Genomic DNA, 18,740 nt, shown 5'->3' with positions numbered 1-18,740 from the left:
AATGGGGAAGGAAACAAAATTAGTCATGTGATAGGAGAGATTAAATGTTTTGGGATAACAATGTAAGATGAAAGAGAATGATGTTGAAACATAAACTTCTGATAATGCTCCCACCCCCTTCATCATTCCGTATCCCCATTTCCCTCTCTTACCATATCTCCTTACCTGCCCACCACCTCCCTCCGGTGCTCCTCATCCTCCCTTTTCCTTCTTCCATGGCCTTCTGTCCTCTCCTATCAGACTCCCCCTTGTCCAGCCCATATCTCTTTCACCAATCGACTCCCCAGCTTTTTACTTCATTCCTCCCCCTCCCGGTTTCACCTATCACTTTGTGTTTCTCTCTCTCTCCTCCCCCCCCCCCCCACCATTTAAATCTACTCATCTTTTGTTCTCCAGTCCTGCTGAAGGGTCTCGGCCCAAAACGTCAACTGCACTTTTTTCCATAGATGCTGCCTGGCCTGCTGAGTTCCTCCAGCATTTTGTGTGTGTTACTTGCAGTAGCAGTAGTGCTGGTGCGTGGCTAAGTGGTGAAGGCGTTGGTCTGGTGATCTGAAGGTCGCTAGTTTGAGCCTCATCTGAGGCAGCGTGTTGTGTCCTTGAGCAAGGCACTTAACCACACATTGCTCTGCGACGGCACCGGTGCCAAGTTGTATTGGCCCTATAGACAATAGACAATAGGTGCAGAAGTAGGCCATTTGGCTCTTCGAGCCAGCACCGCCATTCGCTGTGATCATGGCTGATCATCCACAATCAGTATCCAGTTCCTGCCTTATCCCCATAATCTTTGATTCCGCTATCTTTAAGAGCTCTATCCATCTCTTTCTTGAAAGAATCCAGAGACTTGGCCTCCACAGCCTTCTGGGGCAGAGCATTCCATATATCCACCACTCTCTGGGTGAAAAAGTTTTTCCTCAACTCCGTTCTAAATGGCCTACCCCTTATTCTTAAACTGTGGCCTCTGGTTCTGGACTCACCCATCAGCGGGACTAGTGCCCTTCCCTTGGACAACATCGGTGGCATGGAGAGGGGAGACTTGCAGCATGGGCAACTGCCGGTCTTCCATACAACCTTGCCCAGGCCTGTGCCCTGGAAACCTTTCCATGGTCTCACGAGACTAACGGATGCCTATATAAGGTCAGTATGGAGCAATTATCAGTGGGCAAGGCAGAATCATTTAGCAAAGGAAAATACCAAGGATGCAGGAAATCTAAAAATAAAACTGATAGGGCAGAATTTGAAACTCCTATGCATATCTGTTGACATCTTCCTGCAGCCGAGAATGTTCTGCCTCAAACATATGTTGGCATATTCACAACTGCAGCCCTTATATTTGAGTCCACGGTCTCTGCTTGATGTTCTCCTGGCTCATGTTGCTAAGTAAATTTCTGTGCAAATATAAGTCAATCTACTGTGGCGTATTTTTTTCTCCATAAATATAACATCTGGCCATGATATATACAGTAATTGCAAATGCAACTCAGATGCTTGAGCAAATGTTAAGTAGGCCAAATTGTGCAAATACTTTGCAGGAGTTCTGAATGGGACAACTGCAATGAAACTGAAGTGAATCTCTGACTGCCACATAATCACTTTGAAATGCTTTATGCATCAGTTCACACTGCTGGCAGAGTCCCTGTAGAGTACAGCAGCAGGGTCCAGTTTTTCTGGGAACTTTTCATCCAGAACATGTGCCAGGTCAAACCTCGTGCAGGATCAGAGATCCCATTGTTCTCAACGGGGATTACATGGCAAAGATTTAGGAGGTGAAGGGAAAGACGAGTTCGTTTTTAAAATATTTTAAGTTCTTTAATTGAATGTTTTAATTGCTCAATTTTTGTTTTAATTGACATCTTAATTTTTAAGTCAATTTTAGGCAAGGCAAGTTTATTTGTATTTCAAACACAAGGCAGTTCAAATTGCTTCATATAAAACAAGATACAAAAATCAAACATCAACTTTCAGACAATATAAAGAGAATAAAATCACACATAAAAATAAGAAAATAAAGTCACAGTACAGGAGATTCTAATTCAAAGCTAAAGCAAAAATAAAAGTTTTAAGCCTCGATTTAAAACAGCTTGAAGTTGGGGCAGACTTCAGACCCTCTCGAAGGTTATTCCAGATATGTGAAGCATAATAACTAAAAGCTGTTTCGCCATATTTAGATTTGACCTTGGGGGCGGTAAGCAGACACACCCCAGATGACCTGAGAGCTTGGGAAGGCTCATAATGCAGCAAAAGATCGGAGATATATTTTGGCCCTAGACCACCCAGTGCTTTGTAAACCGGTAGTGATATTTTCAAGTCAGTCCTCTGATGGACAGAAAGCCAGTGTAACAATCTGAGAATTGGAGTGATTATCCCTATTTTCTTGGTCTTAGTGATGATTCCAGCAACAGCATTCTGAATGAGCTGCAGCTGGGATTTTTTTCCAGAGACCTGTGTAAACGCCATTACAGCCATCAAACCTACTAAAAATAAATGCACGGCTGAGTTTTTCTAGATCTTGCTGAGATGTAAGTCCTTTAACTCTTGCTATATTTTTAAGATGGCAGTAGGCTGACTTTCTAATTGTCTTAATGTGGCAGTTAAAATTTAAGTCGGAGCCCATCATAACACCGAAGTTTCTAGCTTGGTTTGTGGTCTGTAATGACAGGGATTCTAAATGAACACTGACTTTTAATAATTCATTTTGGCACCAAAAACAATTTGGTGTTTAGCTCTTTGTTTAACTGAAGAAATTTTTGGCTCATCCAATCAGTAATTGGTTCAGTGCAGTTTTTTAGTGATTGTATGGGACCATAGTCATTTGATGACACTGTTATATAAATCTGAGTGCCATCAGCATAATTAAGGTAAGATATTTTGTTGCTTATCGTGATTTGAGCTGGAGGAAGCATGTATATGTTAAACAGAAGAGGCCCTAGTATGGACCCTTAAGGCACATTGCATGTCAGTTTTGTTCGGCCAAATATGCAGCTAGCAATTGATGCAAAATGGTCCCTGTCCTGTAAATACGATTCAAACCACTTTAGGACTGTACTGGAACATCTCACCCAGTTTTCCAGTCTGTCCAGTAATATACCATGATCAACAGTGTCAAAAACAGCACTAAGATACAGTAAAACCAAAACTGAAACCATCATCATGGTTTAAATGGATGCCATTTCAAACTTGGACCAGGGCAGTCTCAGCACTGTGATGTGGTTGAAATCCAGACTGGAAAATATCCATACAATTGCTTTGTGCCAAAAAGCTGTTAAATTGCAGATAAACACCCTTTTCAATGATTTTACTTAAACATGGTAAGTTTGATAGAGGCCTGCAGTTGTTAATTACTGAGGCACCTAGGTTGTTCTTTTTAAAAAGAGGCTTAATAACTGGAGTTTTCAGGGCTTTGGGAAGCAGCCTGATAGAAGAGGTGTTGTCTATTTGTGGAACGTCTGGTGCCATGCAACTAAAAATGTTTTTTAAAAAGGTTGTAGGTAAAATTTCAAGTGAACAGAGGAGGATTTCAGATGCAGCACAATTTTGATTGTTTTTAATTGTCTGAGTGTCATACTTAAAAAAATAAAAAATGAATGACAGGTTCTACAAATGGCAAATGCCTAATACTCCCCACTCTCACCTTCACCTCTTGCCTACCTTCCTGTGATGGTAGTCAAAGTGTTTCAGGACAAGTTGTTGAATCCAAGAGTGTGGAGGACTAGCAAAATTGGTGCTTATATCAAATCCACTTTAAGTGGATATCCCATGTGAAAGGACTCTGTTTAATAAGTCAGATCAACAACCATCTTCCTCAAATAAAGAATTTAGCGTCATCTCTCTGTCAAAATGTTGTGTTAATCAAACTAAGAAACAAATGCATGCAACACTTACAAGCTCAGAAATGTGTCTGTGTGGAAGAATATTTCCATATTAAAGTGCTGTTTTGTTGGCCTCTCAAAGTCATCATTTTTAGATTCTCTGAAAGGTCCGCAGTGATTTATGTCAACTGGCTTATTTGATCTTGGTAATGTAGTCAATATTTATATGACAGAAAAAAATAGAGCATTAGTGCAGGACTTGGATCATGTTTCTGTAAACTGTTGCTATTTTATTTCTTTTAAATTGAATCAAACCACTGGAAATACTGAGAATCAATGAAGCAGAAAGCTAGAAAATCATTAGTTCTTGAAAGACCTTTATGTAATTAACAGATGAAGTGACAGTAATGCACACAACTAAGTAAGTAACACCAAGGCTAAATATTTGTAAAGGATAAGGACTACCATAATTGGGCCTTCAGTGGTAAGCATTTTTCTACTACTGAAGTCAGCAAATCATACAAGTCATTTACTCTATGGGTACCTCCTCTCTGTCTATGTAAAGTACTTTTTAAGAGTTTACTAACTCCATGGCACATCTGTACTACTTACATGAATTGGAAGAAAATGACTAAGAACAGGAAACCTGGCTGATACCTTTCAATGCGTCATTCATCTGATTAACATCCAAAATCAAGGGTCACCAAGGCTAATTTCATGCCAATAATGAATGCCAAATCAACAGTGATTTGTTGACTTGCTGCAGACAGGAAATTCAACTTGACATCATCCCTGGTGTTTGTGATGTTTAAAAATGACTTGGACAAGGAAGTGGAGGGTGGTTTAGTAAGTTTGCAGATGACAGGAAGTTTGGAGGTGCGTTGGATAGTGTAGAAGATGGTGTTCATGTAGCTTCTTAGCAGTGAGTCACAACAGGATATATACAGAATGTAGAGTTGGGTAGAGAAGTGACAGATGGGGTCAGAGGTAGATCTTTTACATAACTATATCTTATAGTGATGGAGTCCATTCCAGAAAGGTGTGAAGTGATACACTTTGGAAGATTGAACTTGATGGTAGAGTACAATGCTAGTGGCAGGATTCTTCGCAGTGTAGAGGAACAGGGGATCTTGGGGTCCATGCCCGTATGGTGGTTAAGAAGGCATAAGATGTGTTGACCTTCATTAATCAGGGGATTGAGTAATATCGCAACACACATCAGGACGAAGGGCCTCGGCCTGAAACGTCAACTGTACCTCTTCCTAGAGATGCTGCCTGGCCTGCTGCGTTCACCAGCAACTTTGATGTGTGTTGCTTGAATTTCCAGCATCTGCAGAATTCCTGTTGTTTGCGAGGTAATATCGCAGCTCTATAAAACTCTGGTTAGACTTCTGTTCAGTTTTGGCTGTCTCACTATAGGAAGGATGTGGAAGCTTTAGCGAGGGGTGCAGAAGAAATTTACTAGGATGCCACCTGAATTAGAGAATGTCTTGAAGGAAAATGTTGAAGAAGCTCGAACTTTTCTCTTTAGAATTATGGAGGATGAGAGGTGATTTGATAGATACGAGTAAGATCTGACAGGCACAAATAGAGTGGACAGCCAGTGCTTTTTTTTTCCAGTGTGACAATGGCCAATACCAGAGGGCATCTCATTAAAGCTGAGTGGAGAAAAGTTTATGGGAGAAGTCAGAAGTAGGTCTATTGCAAAGAGTGATGGTTCCATGAATTTCACTGCCGATGGTGGCAGAGGCTGATGCAACAGGGTCATTTAAAATGTTCTTAGATAGGCACATGGATACAATAAATATTGAAGGTGATGGGCTGTGTAGGAAGACAGTATTAGATTGATTGTAGAATATGTTTCTATGGATCGGCACAAGATTGTAGGCTGAAAGGCCCATATTGTACTCTGTGCAACCTGAACAAACCTAAACTGATGTTGCAAGGTGCCCTGATTCATGGTCATATAGTGAATATTGGGTAAATAATGACGCCTTTTATCCTTGTATACTTAGTGGCCATTTTATTAGGTACGCCTGCTTGTTAATGCAAATATCTAATCAGCCAATCATGTGGCAACCACTCAGTGCACACAAGCATGCAGACATGGTTAAGAGTTTCAGTTGTCTTCCAGACCAAACATCAAAATGAGGAAGAGATGTGATCCAAGTGACTTTGATCGTGGCATTATTGTTAGTACCAGATGGGTGTGGTTTGTGTATCTCAGAAACTGCTGATCTCCTGGGATTTTCATGCACAACAGTCTCTAGAATTTACAGAAAATGGTGTGAGAAACAAAAATAAAAATCCTGCGAGCTGTAGTTCCGTGGGCAAAATGCCTCGTTAATGAGAGAGGTCAGAGGAGAGTGGCTGGACTGGTTCAAGCAGATAGGAAGGTGACTAACTCAAATAACCATGCGTTACAACCATAGTGTGCAGAAGAGCAACTCTGATTGCACAATACAACAAATCTTGAAGTGGATGGGCTACACCAGCAGACAGCTACGAATGTACACCCAGTGGACACTTTATTAGTTAAGGAGGTACCTTAAGGAGTGTATGTTGTAGGACTAATGACTGGAAGAACATAAATATATTTGATTTGCTTTTCTCAATTTCAGTTATAAATGTTGCTACTTGACAAAGGGTGAATAATTCAACACTGATGATACTGTATGTACGGTCAGACTTAAAGTAGATTGCAGTTTTATGGCATCTATGAAAACAGGAAAAAGTTATTTTACATGTATATGAAATCAAATACAAATACAAACAAATCACATTAAATTTGCTTCTGAATATATTGAAACACTATGCAATATAAATCCTAATGCAGTGGACTCTAGTTAATTAGTCCATTGGTTAATCGGGGCAGTCATTTATTTGGGACAACTCAAAGAACAAAAAGTAATTGAGAAAGTAGCCAGGATTTCCTTGGAATGGCTGGCAACTTCTGCTGGTGCCAGACTGTATCGGTCTCTGCCATTACTTTGGATTCATCAGCTGCTTGGAGAGAGGGAGCCTGCTGCAAGGGAAGCAGTTTGCTCTCCATATCTCATTGCTCACTGAAATTTCAAGCATTCAGGCTTGGAGATGACAGAAACGGTAGGAGTGAAAATGAAATGATTTAACTACTCCAACAAGTTAAGACCTATGAAGATTTATAAGGTGTCAGCAATCATCTTGAATGTTACAATGAAAATGAAGATATGGAAAATGAATTCATTGAAAGCATTGTATGAAGGCAGTCCATAATTTGCACTAGGTGTCTGTGCTAATCTTGTTCGCTTACAGTCAATCGAAAGACCATGGCAGCGCACATTGGATGAATTCTTCCATCGATAGCTATTAGGAATCAATACACAGTTTTATAGTACTGTAGTTGTATTGATAATGTTCTAATTTATTCTGTATTTTATTTAAGTACATACAATAATTTGTTACTCAGTTAAATGGTAGTTTATCTTATTTATACCTTTTTAACTATTTTCATGAAACTTCATTAGTTGCATGCGTTTGTGTTCAAAAAGCAGTGATTTTTGTCACTGACTGTTGGTGAGAAATAAGCAGTAAAACAATGTGGAATTGTTTTCCTCACTACTGTTTCAAGCATTCAGGTTTGGAGATGCCAGAAATGGCTGGGAGTGAAAAAAAAAACAATTTCACTACTTCAACAAATTAAGAACATTGAAGAACTTGAAGGTATCAACAATCATTTTGAATGTTACAATGCATATGAAGATTTGTAGGATGCAATCGTTGATAGCATTGTATGAAGGCAGTCCAGTACCTGCACTGGCTGTCTGTGCTAATTTTGTTCATTTACAGTCCATCAAAAGAACACAGCAGTGTGTTGGTTGTCCATTGTACCTGACGATGACAGTGAAACCTGTGTGGGAAAGGATTTAAAGAGGAAAAGACAATGGGACAGTTCCATTCTCTCAACCTCAGAAGTCAGGTCCAGTGGCACAAGTAGTTGTCACAAACTGGGGTCTTCCTTGGTTGCAGTTGGACAAGCATGACTTCTCGTGTGCCTTATCATGCCCTTCACTCTCCACAAAGCCTTGCAGAACTGCCTTCTTGGCCATTGGATCTCACTGTCGATCTCATTTGTCTGGTCTGCCAGAGCTGACTTCACATGCTAGGACAGACATGTCCCTATTTCACTGGGGTGTGAGGCCTGCCATCTACCCACACCTGGTTTAGCCCACCTGTTGAAGCTGTGCACAGGGGTATGGCTGCTGTCGCATGCAAACAGCTACGTGGAGCCACATGTGAGAGCTGAGTGAGCAAAGGTGAATGAGCAACCCCAGAATGGACACAAAAAGCCCCTTCACCAGAGGTGCTACCCCTCCCTAGACAGCCCCTACACAACAGCGTACTCTGGATGAATTCCACTGTTGATAACTTAGGAACTAATACACAGTTCTATAGTACTACAGTAACACTCGTAGTGTTCCAATTTGTTCTGTATTTAATCTAATACAATACATAATTTGTTACTTAGTTAAGTGGTAGTTTAACTTTTATATAGCTTTTTAAATATTTCCATGAAGCTTTGGCTAGTTGGGGCAACCACTTAAATGGGCAAAAGTGTACTGGTCCTGATGTGTCTGAATAACCAGAACCCACTGTACAATCATTTGCCATCCGTCCCTACAGATAGAATTTCCTGTTAGTACTATAAAAAAGCAGATGACTGCTTAATAGGCTTGTATGTTGTGCCCTAATCGCTAGCATTAATGAAGGCAATTAAGTTATTTTAAAGACATTAATTAAAGCTAAGGGAAAAGAAGTCACATTCATGAACTAATATCAATTCTAGTCATAAAATTTACAACTTCATAAAAGGTAAGTTTCTGGCAGCAGGTACAACTCATGATGATAAATGTTTGATTCTTTGCAACACAGAACATTCTCTTAAAATTTAGCTTGAAGGCTTGTCAAGATTTTTCTGGAAGAATAAACAGTGATGATCGATTGAGTGTAAAACCTAACATGGATTTGAAATAGGAATTTTATGTTTAAAGTTAAAGAGGACAATAGGAGTCTGGGAGACTTCAAACGTAGACAGTCTGGGGGAAAAAGTTCTTAAAAAACTTACCTTGCAAACAGAGACTTTATACTTTCTGTAGGACTGGATTGGGGAGATTTCCTGACAAAACCACGTCCCTGAGGATGTAGAGCAGCGCATTCCAAATCACACTTCATCATTTTGGTATATTAACTTGACAGCCACAAGAGATGGAACGAGAAGTTTGTAATGGCCCGATGGTGGAAGTTTGGAATTCTAATGATACCTTGAGCTTAATAGGGAAAGCAGCCTAACCTCGCCCAGCCCAGTTTCAACTTGATATATTGTTTTTCCACTCGGTCTGTCTAGTTCATCTGATAAAGGTGTTTCTATGGAAGCCAGTTCTTCTTTTTCATTGTTATTATGTTATACATCAGCTCTAAACATTAAATGAATTTTTTAACTGACTTGCTGGAGTAGTTCAGATCTTCACCTTGCATCCGTAACTCTTTCATTCCTCCCTAACTTGGTCAACCAAAGCAACCATACATGCTTCTAACATGGCTTAGGATTTAAGGTTTGCAAAACACCAAATATATGGAGTATGACAGAAGATACTCCACAAGTTAGATGCAAGATTTATGCTATTATGCATACCATATATTGTATCCTATCAGTTCCTTCACCAAATCAACATTGTAAGCAATTCAGACAACTTAAATTTGATTGTAACTTGATGCAGTCTATTAATTCTGAACATGAAATAAAAAGCACTTCAAATTGTGGGAACAGGTGTGCAAATTAACTGCAATGACTCTAACAATAGAACTGCTGCCAAAGTTCAAAAGTCCTTCACTGCCTGAAAAGTGCTTTGGGGAATTTTGGATCAATAAAAGTCCTTAGTTAAAGTGAAGCTGGGATTATATTTAAAACGTCTGAAATGCTCTGCCAGAGGAGGAGGTGGGATCAGATACAATGGATGTGTTTAAGAGGCAATAAGGCAGACGCTTTAATGGGTGAGGCACAGAAGGATACAGTAAATGGGATTATTGTAGGTAGGCATAGGTCAGTATGGATGGGATGGGTCGAAGGGTCATCTCTGTGCTGTAGAGCTCTGCAATTGTAACTGTCGATGGGTGAAATACTTTGGGTTCATCCTGTGACTGTATAAGTGATCTTAGTAAACACACACATTTTATTTCTGTTCAGGAGTATAACTTCCTGTTAAATATCTATTATAAAAGTAACCGGCAAAATATTTATTGCTTGGAACTTGAAGGACAAAAAAAAATAACAATTAGGTTGCTTGTATATTATTGCCTTTCAAATCGTATTTGCTTAACTGATGACTTTTGGTGACAGATGTGTTGTGGCCTTTGTCCTGTCAGGAGTCAAGAGACATTGACCTTTTGTGAAAAGTGTAACTCTCCCTCTGGGTAGTGATATGACAAGTACAAATGCATATTGTATTTATTTATCCTTTCAGGGCCATTTGTATGACTGCTACATACAAATAAAATGAATAATATATTGCATAAAAATAATAATCATAATAAAAGGCCAATGTTGCTTCAAGAGTTGTATGGAACAAATGATAACAAATTATGACAGATGAAGCTGTTAGTAATATTTATCCATTAGTATAGCTTGTTTCTACAAATTCCACAGGAGGATTATTTTTATTTTTTACCTTAGAGATACATCGCAGAATAGGCCCTTCTGCCCCTTTGAGCTACCCCAGCAGCCCCTACAACCCTGACTTAACCCTAACCTAATCACGGGACAATTTACAATGACCAATGAACCCACCCGGTACATCTTTGGACTATAGGAGCATACTAGAACACCCAGGGAAAACCCACATGTTCCATGGGGAGGATGTACAGACTCCTTACTGATGACAACAGAATGGAACTCCGAACACTGACATCCCAAGATGTGATAGCCTCGTGCTAACTGCCATGTTACCGTTGTTACCCGTGGATTAAATATAAGCTGTAGCTACACCAGAGTGAGTAAAGTATAACCATGCTACCGAGTTCTGTAAACACTCTGGTTGGAGAATATTCATCATGTGTGAACTGTCTCAAATCTCAGAATTGAGTACTTTATTGCCAAAAAGTATGTATTTTACAAGTTTATTCTTTTAAATTTGTTACTGTTGCTGTAAATGGACTCATACATAAAACAGATTTTTTTACATTCCTTATTATTGATTCAGCACTTTTCTAAACTATAGATGCTGTTGTCTTTAGTGGCTAATATCTTTTATACAAAGTCCACCAATTCTTCAGAAATGGAATCAAAAGAAGAGCTGTTTCCAGATTTAACCTAAAGGGGCAACTCTTGACCTACATGATCCTGAATTATGAACGGGTTATTTGATCTATAATCTCACTCAGTGTTACAGATCTTGGAAATGAATCTAAACAAACAATGGATTGATACAGAGTAAACAGACTAGAAATTTAATGGCGTCTAGAACGATGAGTTTGGAGGAGTGCAATGCAGGGGTGCCTTGCTCAAAATTGGTGTGGACCCCCACCAATTTTGAGCAAGGCTCCAAGCAGCAAGATTCCCTCACACTTGACGCCCGAAATCTGGCATATTTTTTACCCATTAGTGAAAGCTGTTGAGTTGCAGATCACTGTGGAGGTGGTGAGGGAAGGAGGAGGTATGTGGAGATGGTATACAAAGAAGATTGGAGGAATAAAGAGTTCAATGGGACGGGAATGTAAATGCCTATAAAGTGAGTATTGATAGATTATTGTGACACTATCGATGATCGTATTGCTCAGACACAACACTGAGGGATTTTCTGGGGAAAACAATCTGTGACAGAAGGTGTGAGAGGGATAGTCAGGTGGAGAGGTAGTTAAAAGAGGTTCTGGAGGAACGAGGCATCTATGGCGAATTGAGGATTTGGAGGGGAAGGTTGGCTAGTGTTGGAATCAAACATTTGTGAAAATCTCATCAAGGACAACTGAAAGTTATAACTTTTAAGAGCTGTTATAAACACACAATGTAGAAAGCACTGCTGGGTGAAGGGCAGTGGGTCTGAATGGAACCTCTGGCCAGAGGCAGAGTGTGTGGTAAGTTACCCCAGACATCTATATCTGTCGAAGTTCACACGGGTTAAACCTCCTCAATATTCAATAGAACTTTGTGCTACATATTTTAATCCACTATTCTCTGGCTTGCAAGCCTATTTTTTTGACAGATGCTCCCTGTGCATAAGTGCCACACTCCTATTATCCATGATTTTTAACGAGTGTGCCTCGGCCTGTGAAAATAAAGATTTAACTCTTCACTATAACATTACTAAATCTAAGTTCTGAAGTCACCATTTTGCTGAGGACTTTTTCTCTGTCAGTCCTTTTCATTGTTTAATATGATCACCGTGACTGTTTTTCCATCAAGGGGTGTAATTTGGAGCCATGGAAACTGCATGCAAGATAAACGATTTATCAGATTCAGTAATTAGTTTAAAGAAACTGTTGAAATTTTTTACAATTCTTAGATTGCCAAGATTTTGCCTCAGTATTTTATAGCAACTTTAATTGGTACATTGCTGTATGTACATACTTGCTGAGGCAAAATCTTGGTAATCTAAGAATTGTAAAAAAAATCAACATTTTCTTTAAACTAATGTTCAGTGAAAACCTAAATGCGGAAAGTAATGCTACAGTTACAGAGGAATGAAGTATCAATACGACCATAGGAGCAGTATTCAGCCTAAAAACCCATCGAGTCTGCTTTGCCATTCCATTTTGGTTGCTGTATTATCCCTCTCAACTCCATTCTCCTACGTTCTCCCCATAAACACTAACACCCTTACTAATCAAGAGTAAAGTAAGGTGGACTAATAAGATGCAAGGCCCATTACAACTTTATTGCAAAAGAGGTTTGTTCAAAAGTCCAATACCAGTAGGATAGAAGCCTTCCTTGAGTATAGTATGCTTTATACTCTATTGTCACCAAACAATTGATACTAGAACGTACAATCATCACAGCGATATTTGATTCTGTGCTTCCCGCTCCCTGGATTACAAATCAATAGTAAATATTAAAAATTTAAATTATAAATCATAAACAGAAAATAGAAAAATGGAAAGTAAGGTACTGCAAAAAAACCAAGAGGCAGGTCCAGATATTTGGAGGGTATGGCCCAGATTCGGGTCAGGATCCGTTCAGCAGTCTTATCACAGTTGGTAAGAGGCTGTTCCCAAATCTGGCTGTACGAGTCTTCGAGCTCCTGAGCCTTCTCCTGGAAGGAAGAGGGACGAAAAGTGTGTTGGCTGGGTGGGTCGTGTCCTCAATTATCCTGGCAGCACTACTTCAACAGCGTGCGGTGTAAAGTGAGTCCAAGGACGGAAGATTGGTTTGTGTGATGTACGGCGCTGTTTTCATGATTTTCTGCAGCTTCTTTCGGTCTTGGACAGGACAACTTCCGTACCAGGTTGTGATGCACCCTGGAAGAATGCTTTCTACAGTGCATCTATAAAAATTAGTGAGGGTTTTAGGGGACAGGTCAAATTTCTTCTGTTTTCTCAGGAAGTAAAGGACTGAACGTACTTTCAAGCTTTTGTACCTTATTCCTGATGGATGTGGGGGTGTGGGGGGGGGGGTTGGAGAAAGAATGATGGGGTGGGAAGGGCCTTGGATTAAAAGCATATTTATAATGAGGTGACAAAACAATAAAAATAAGTAATTTGAGCTTGAACACTGTAAACTTCAGATTGCTGAAGTTTCTTTTACTTTGGTTTTGGCCCTCATTCTCTCCCAAATAATTTAACAGCCTTTTGACATGTCATCATTTGGGCAGCTGAAGAAGATAAAAGGGGGAATTTCAAATGTGGCCATTCAGAAGGGAAGGAGGGAGACAGAATTTGGAAAATGAAAATGGCACTTGATATGCCTCCACAGCTTGGGCAAGATTAAAATTCAGTTACACAAGAGATTTTGCTGATGCTGGGAATCCAGAGAAACACACGCAAAATTTTGGAAGATCTCAGCAGGTCTGGCAGCATCTATGGAAAGGAATAAACAGTCAATATTTCAGCCCGAGATCCTTTATCAGTAGTGTCGAAAACATTAACAATTTATTCCTTTCCATAGATGCTGCCAAATCTGCTGAGTTCTTCCAGCATTTTGTGTGTGTTGCTCTTAAAATTCAGTTTCTTCTGTCACTGAGTGCACGTCTTGGATTATACAAACTCTGTAATCCAGCAGCATCTTGTCCAAACTTGTACTATTCCAGCAGTGGTCAACAGTTCTTTTCAAATCTGTGGCAAGGTCTGCAACAATTTCACCAAGAGATTGATCACATCCTTTAAATGTGTGTATGGTTGAACCATAGGACTAAGGGTGAGACACTCTCACTGTTCATCCAGTTTAACCAGCTCCTCAAGTGCTGATTTCCTAATTTGACTGGAGCCAGCAAGGGTTTAGACTGGTAAAATCTTGTCTCTAAGGGTGGTAGTGTGAGGAAATATTCATCTACTCAATCCTCATCAACACCTGATAATCTTGATGGCAGTCTCTGCAGGACTGCACTGCCTGAGACTATAGTAAGAATATAAAAGATAAAAGATTAGCTGCATTTGTCACATGTATATCTAAACATCAAAACATCATAAAATGCATTGCTTACGACAGGGCTGTGCTCTGGACAGCCCACAAGCGTTTCCATGCTTACTAACCCCGATTCACACGTTTTTGGAATGAGGGAGGAAACCCACGAGGTCATGGGGAGAACATACTGAATTTGCACAGCACACTTTAAAATGTTGTGCTTACGAGTATTTCCAAATGAGCAAAGGCCATTGTTTGCATTTGGGAACCAAAAAGTTAACAACTAATTTTTTTAAAACTAGACAAGATGTCTGAAGTTACTACAAATGGACTACAGATAAGTTCATGAATAATGAAAGAGCATGCATTCATAAGACTCCTTTGCCTGGAATTTTTCATCATTATAAATCATTTGTGTAACAGGTTTTCAAGGTCTCTAGACCTTCCTTCCCTTCTGTTAATCACAACCTCAAAGCTAGGATTTGTAAATGTGCACTCTGAACCAGCAGCGTCAGAAAATTTTTGAAGTCAAGGCACAATAAAACTAAGACCATAAGGCCATAAAGCATAGGAACAGAAGCAGACCTTTCAGCCTATCCGTAGTCTTTGACACCCTTACTACTTAAGAACCTATCAACCTCCGCTTTAAATATACGCAATAACTTGGCCTGGACAGCTGTATGTGGCAATGAATTCCACAGATTCACCAGCCTCTGGGTAAAGAAATTCCTCCTCATCTCTTTGACAAAGGGATAGCTGTTTCTACAGAGGCTGTGCTCTCTGGTCCTAGACTCCCCCACTATAGGAAACATTCTCTCCATGTCCACTCCATCAAGATTCAGATCCTTTCCATATTTGATAGGTTTCAAGGAAAGTGGAAAGAACTTCAAACGCTAGTGGTATCCATCCTAAAATGCAAATAACTTGGGCAAATGTTGATGTTGAATTCATAATATATTTGCTTTATTAGTTAAAAACTAAACAATGAAAGAGCATTAACTATTTATTCTGTTGCATCAATGAATCTGAATCTACTTTGAACTGTTCAAACTCGTTAAACCAACTAGCCTTTGCAAAAAAAAAATTGCCTGACTTTAGTTATTCCTTTTTAAAATCCACTTTATGTAAACTAACTAGCTCTGTGTGAGAGATATAAACTTTGATGAAGCATCTATTTTGTTTTTATTTCACATACTGACTTTCTATGCTCAGTTGCCTTCACTTACACTATTGTTTCATTTCAGTAAATGTAATACTTAAGTATATAAATGTTTTAAAAGATAGAAGTCCTGATAGATGGCAGGGAAAGATTTGCAGTTAGATTGGCAGCTTATTAACCTGCCAGGTGAGAAACATTCCATGATGAGGCCACTGCTCAAGGGCAGATACTATAAATTCTTGCTGCTTGGAGAGAGGCAAAATGGCTGATTTGAAAGGTAGGGTGATTGTGATGACCAGATAGAAATGGAGTGTCATTGAGCTGGGAGATCATAGGGAGAGACGCAGGGCCCGGAGACAGCATACCTGCTTTCCCCAAATATCACTTAAATAGGAGGCATAACATGCAGGCAGTAACCCCTATTTCTATATCCTCCTACAAGAGGAAATATCCTCTCAGCATACACTCAGTCAAGCCTCCGTATGATGTTGTATGTTTCGATCAAGCTGCCTCTCACTCTTCAAGAGCTAAAAGTTCAGCCTGTCTTATCATACCTTGTGGTGATATGACGTGTCAGAATGTGATTGGAGAGAGCTCTGAGCATGCACAGAAATGATAGAATGATCAAGAATATGGTGCTGTAAAAACGTGGTTTCGTTGTTGCTGTAAATAAAAGTTCTATGTCTTCCAGAACGATCCTTTATTAGTAACCCACGGTACGTATAAATATAAAGAACACAACATGGTGTCAGAAGTCTGTCCGAAAGACAACAAGGTGTCAGAAGTCGGTCTGGAAGAATAATATGTTTCCTAACATGGGACAACCGAAGATAAAAAAGAGTTCAAACTGTTTTGGTGTTCGCTAACAGTTTTACAAATGGAAGGTTTGCAGCCTCCACCAAACCTTCAATTGTCTGGGAATGTAGCTGAGAACTGGAGAAGATTTAAGCAGCGTTTGAATTATATTTATCGGTGATCGATGCTGATGGAAAACCAGAAAAAACTAAAGGTGCGCTTCTACTCCACATAATAGGTGACGACGCCATAGAGGCATATAATCATCATATTTCTGAAAATGGAGTTAATTTAAAGTTGGAATCGATAATGGACGAATTTGAAGCATTTTGTATACCAAAGCGTAATGTGACGTATGAGTAAATTTTTTACTTGTGCGCAGACAGCTGATGAAACTTTTGGAAAAAGCTTTGATGCGCTGGAAAGCTTCGGAAACTGTGACGTCGCAGGCTAAAGAACTTTTCAACGTAGACGCTGTAAAAAAGTGCGAACATGTTAGAAAAAATAATAAAACAACAACAAAACCGACAGAGAGCAAGACGTCATCTGAGAAAAAAAAGCTGTGTGATCGCTGTGGGCGGCAGCATTGGCCAAAACAGTGTCCAGCGTATGGGAAAATCTGCAACGACTGCGGTAAGAGTAATTATTTTTCTCGCTGTTGTAGAAGTAGAAAGAAAATAAAACAAGTAAATACAGTGCTTGAAAATGAACTTGAGGAGTTGTATATAGATGTGCTTTGTGAAAACAAACAAAATAACAATGACTGGACTATTCCATTGCAAGTGAACCAAAACAATATTCTGTTTAAACGTGACACTGGAGCACAATAAATGTTCTTGCAGAATCTGAGTTCAATGCATTAAAGCCAAGACCAAAGTTACATAAGACAAATATAAAAGTGACTGGGTATTCAGGTACAGACATTCCAGTTAAAGGAACATGTGTGGCAAAAGTATCACACAAAAATACTGTGCACACACTTTCATTTGTGGTGGTACCAAGGAATGTACAGTCAATAGTGGGTTTATCTGCCTGTGAGAGACTGAATTTGGTGAAAAGCTTCTTAGCCCTGGAAAGTGACACAGAGTCAGAATACAGTGACTTGATGAAAGAGTATGAGAACTTGCTAAAAGGGCTTGGTTGTCTTCCAGGACAGCACACTATTAAAGTTGACAACACAGTGCAACCTGTAGTACATCCATGCAGAGAAGTACCTTTCGCATTGCGTGATCAACTGAAAACAGAGCTTGACAGAATGGAACGGCTAGGAGTCATAAAAAAAATGGATGAACCCACTGAATGGGTCAATTCGCTTGTCATTGTTGATAAGAAAAATGGAAAACTGAGGATTTGCTTAGATCCAAGAGACTTGAATCGAGCCATTAAAAGAGAGCATTTCAAATTGCCTACTCGTGAAGAAATTATGCCACAGTTTGCTAATGCAAAGTACTTTAGTAAATTAGATGCATCCTCTGGATTGTGGCAACTTAAACTAGATGAACCGAGTTCAAAGTTGTGTACCTTTAACACTCCTTTTGCCAGATACTTCTTTCTTTGGCTTCCGTTTGGAATTGCATCAGCTCCTGAAGTGCACCATAAAACCACTCACATGCTCTATGAGCACATTGAGGGTGTGGATACTTCCATGGACGATATTATTGTTTGGGGATCATCTAAACAAGAGCATGACGCCAGACTGAGACAAGTCTTTGAGGCAATATGCAAGGCTAACCTGAAGTTGAATAAAGACAAATCTCAGCTAGGAGTGACTGAACTTACCTTTGTGGGTGATATCATCAGCAATGAGGGTGTGCGTCCTTATCCATTGAAGGTTTCTGCTATTGAGAACATGCCAAGACCGCAATGTAAAAAGGATGTTCAAAGGTTCATGGGAATGGTCAACTACATGGGAAAATTCATAACCAATCTTTTGAAACAACTTGCCCCATTGAGGCAGCTAACAGAAAAGAGAAACGAATGGAGCTGGAATCATGAACAGGAGAAGGCATGGCAAAATCTCTAGAAAGTGCTCACTAAAGAACCTATGTCGAAATTCTATGATGCTGAGAGAGCCATCAAAATCTCATGTGATGCATCTCAAGCAGGCTTAGGGGCAGTATTACTCCAGAAACATGATCAGGAATAGTGCATATGCATCTCGTTCATTACCTGATCCAGAAACAAGGTATGCCCAAACTGAAAAAGAGTTGCTCAGCATTATGTTTGCTTGCGAGAGATTTCATCAGTTTGTGTCGGGCAATCTTTTGACATTGAAACTGATCACAAGCCTCTGATTGCATTGCTTCACAAACCTTTAAGTGACTGTCCTTTGCGAATTCAGTGAATGATGATCAAATTGCAAAGATATGCATTGAATGTGTCATACACACCT

This window comes from Mobula birostris, chromosome 17, assembly GCF_030028105.1.
Source record: "Mobula birostris isolate sMobBir1 chromosome 17, sMobBir1.hap1, whole genome shotgun sequence".
NCBI lineage: Eukaryota > Metazoa > Chordata > Chondrichthyes > Myliobatiformes > Myliobatidae > Mobula > Mobula birostris.
The sequence above is the reverse complement of the archived record's forward strand: the minus strand, read 5'-3'. Positions refer to the sequence as shown.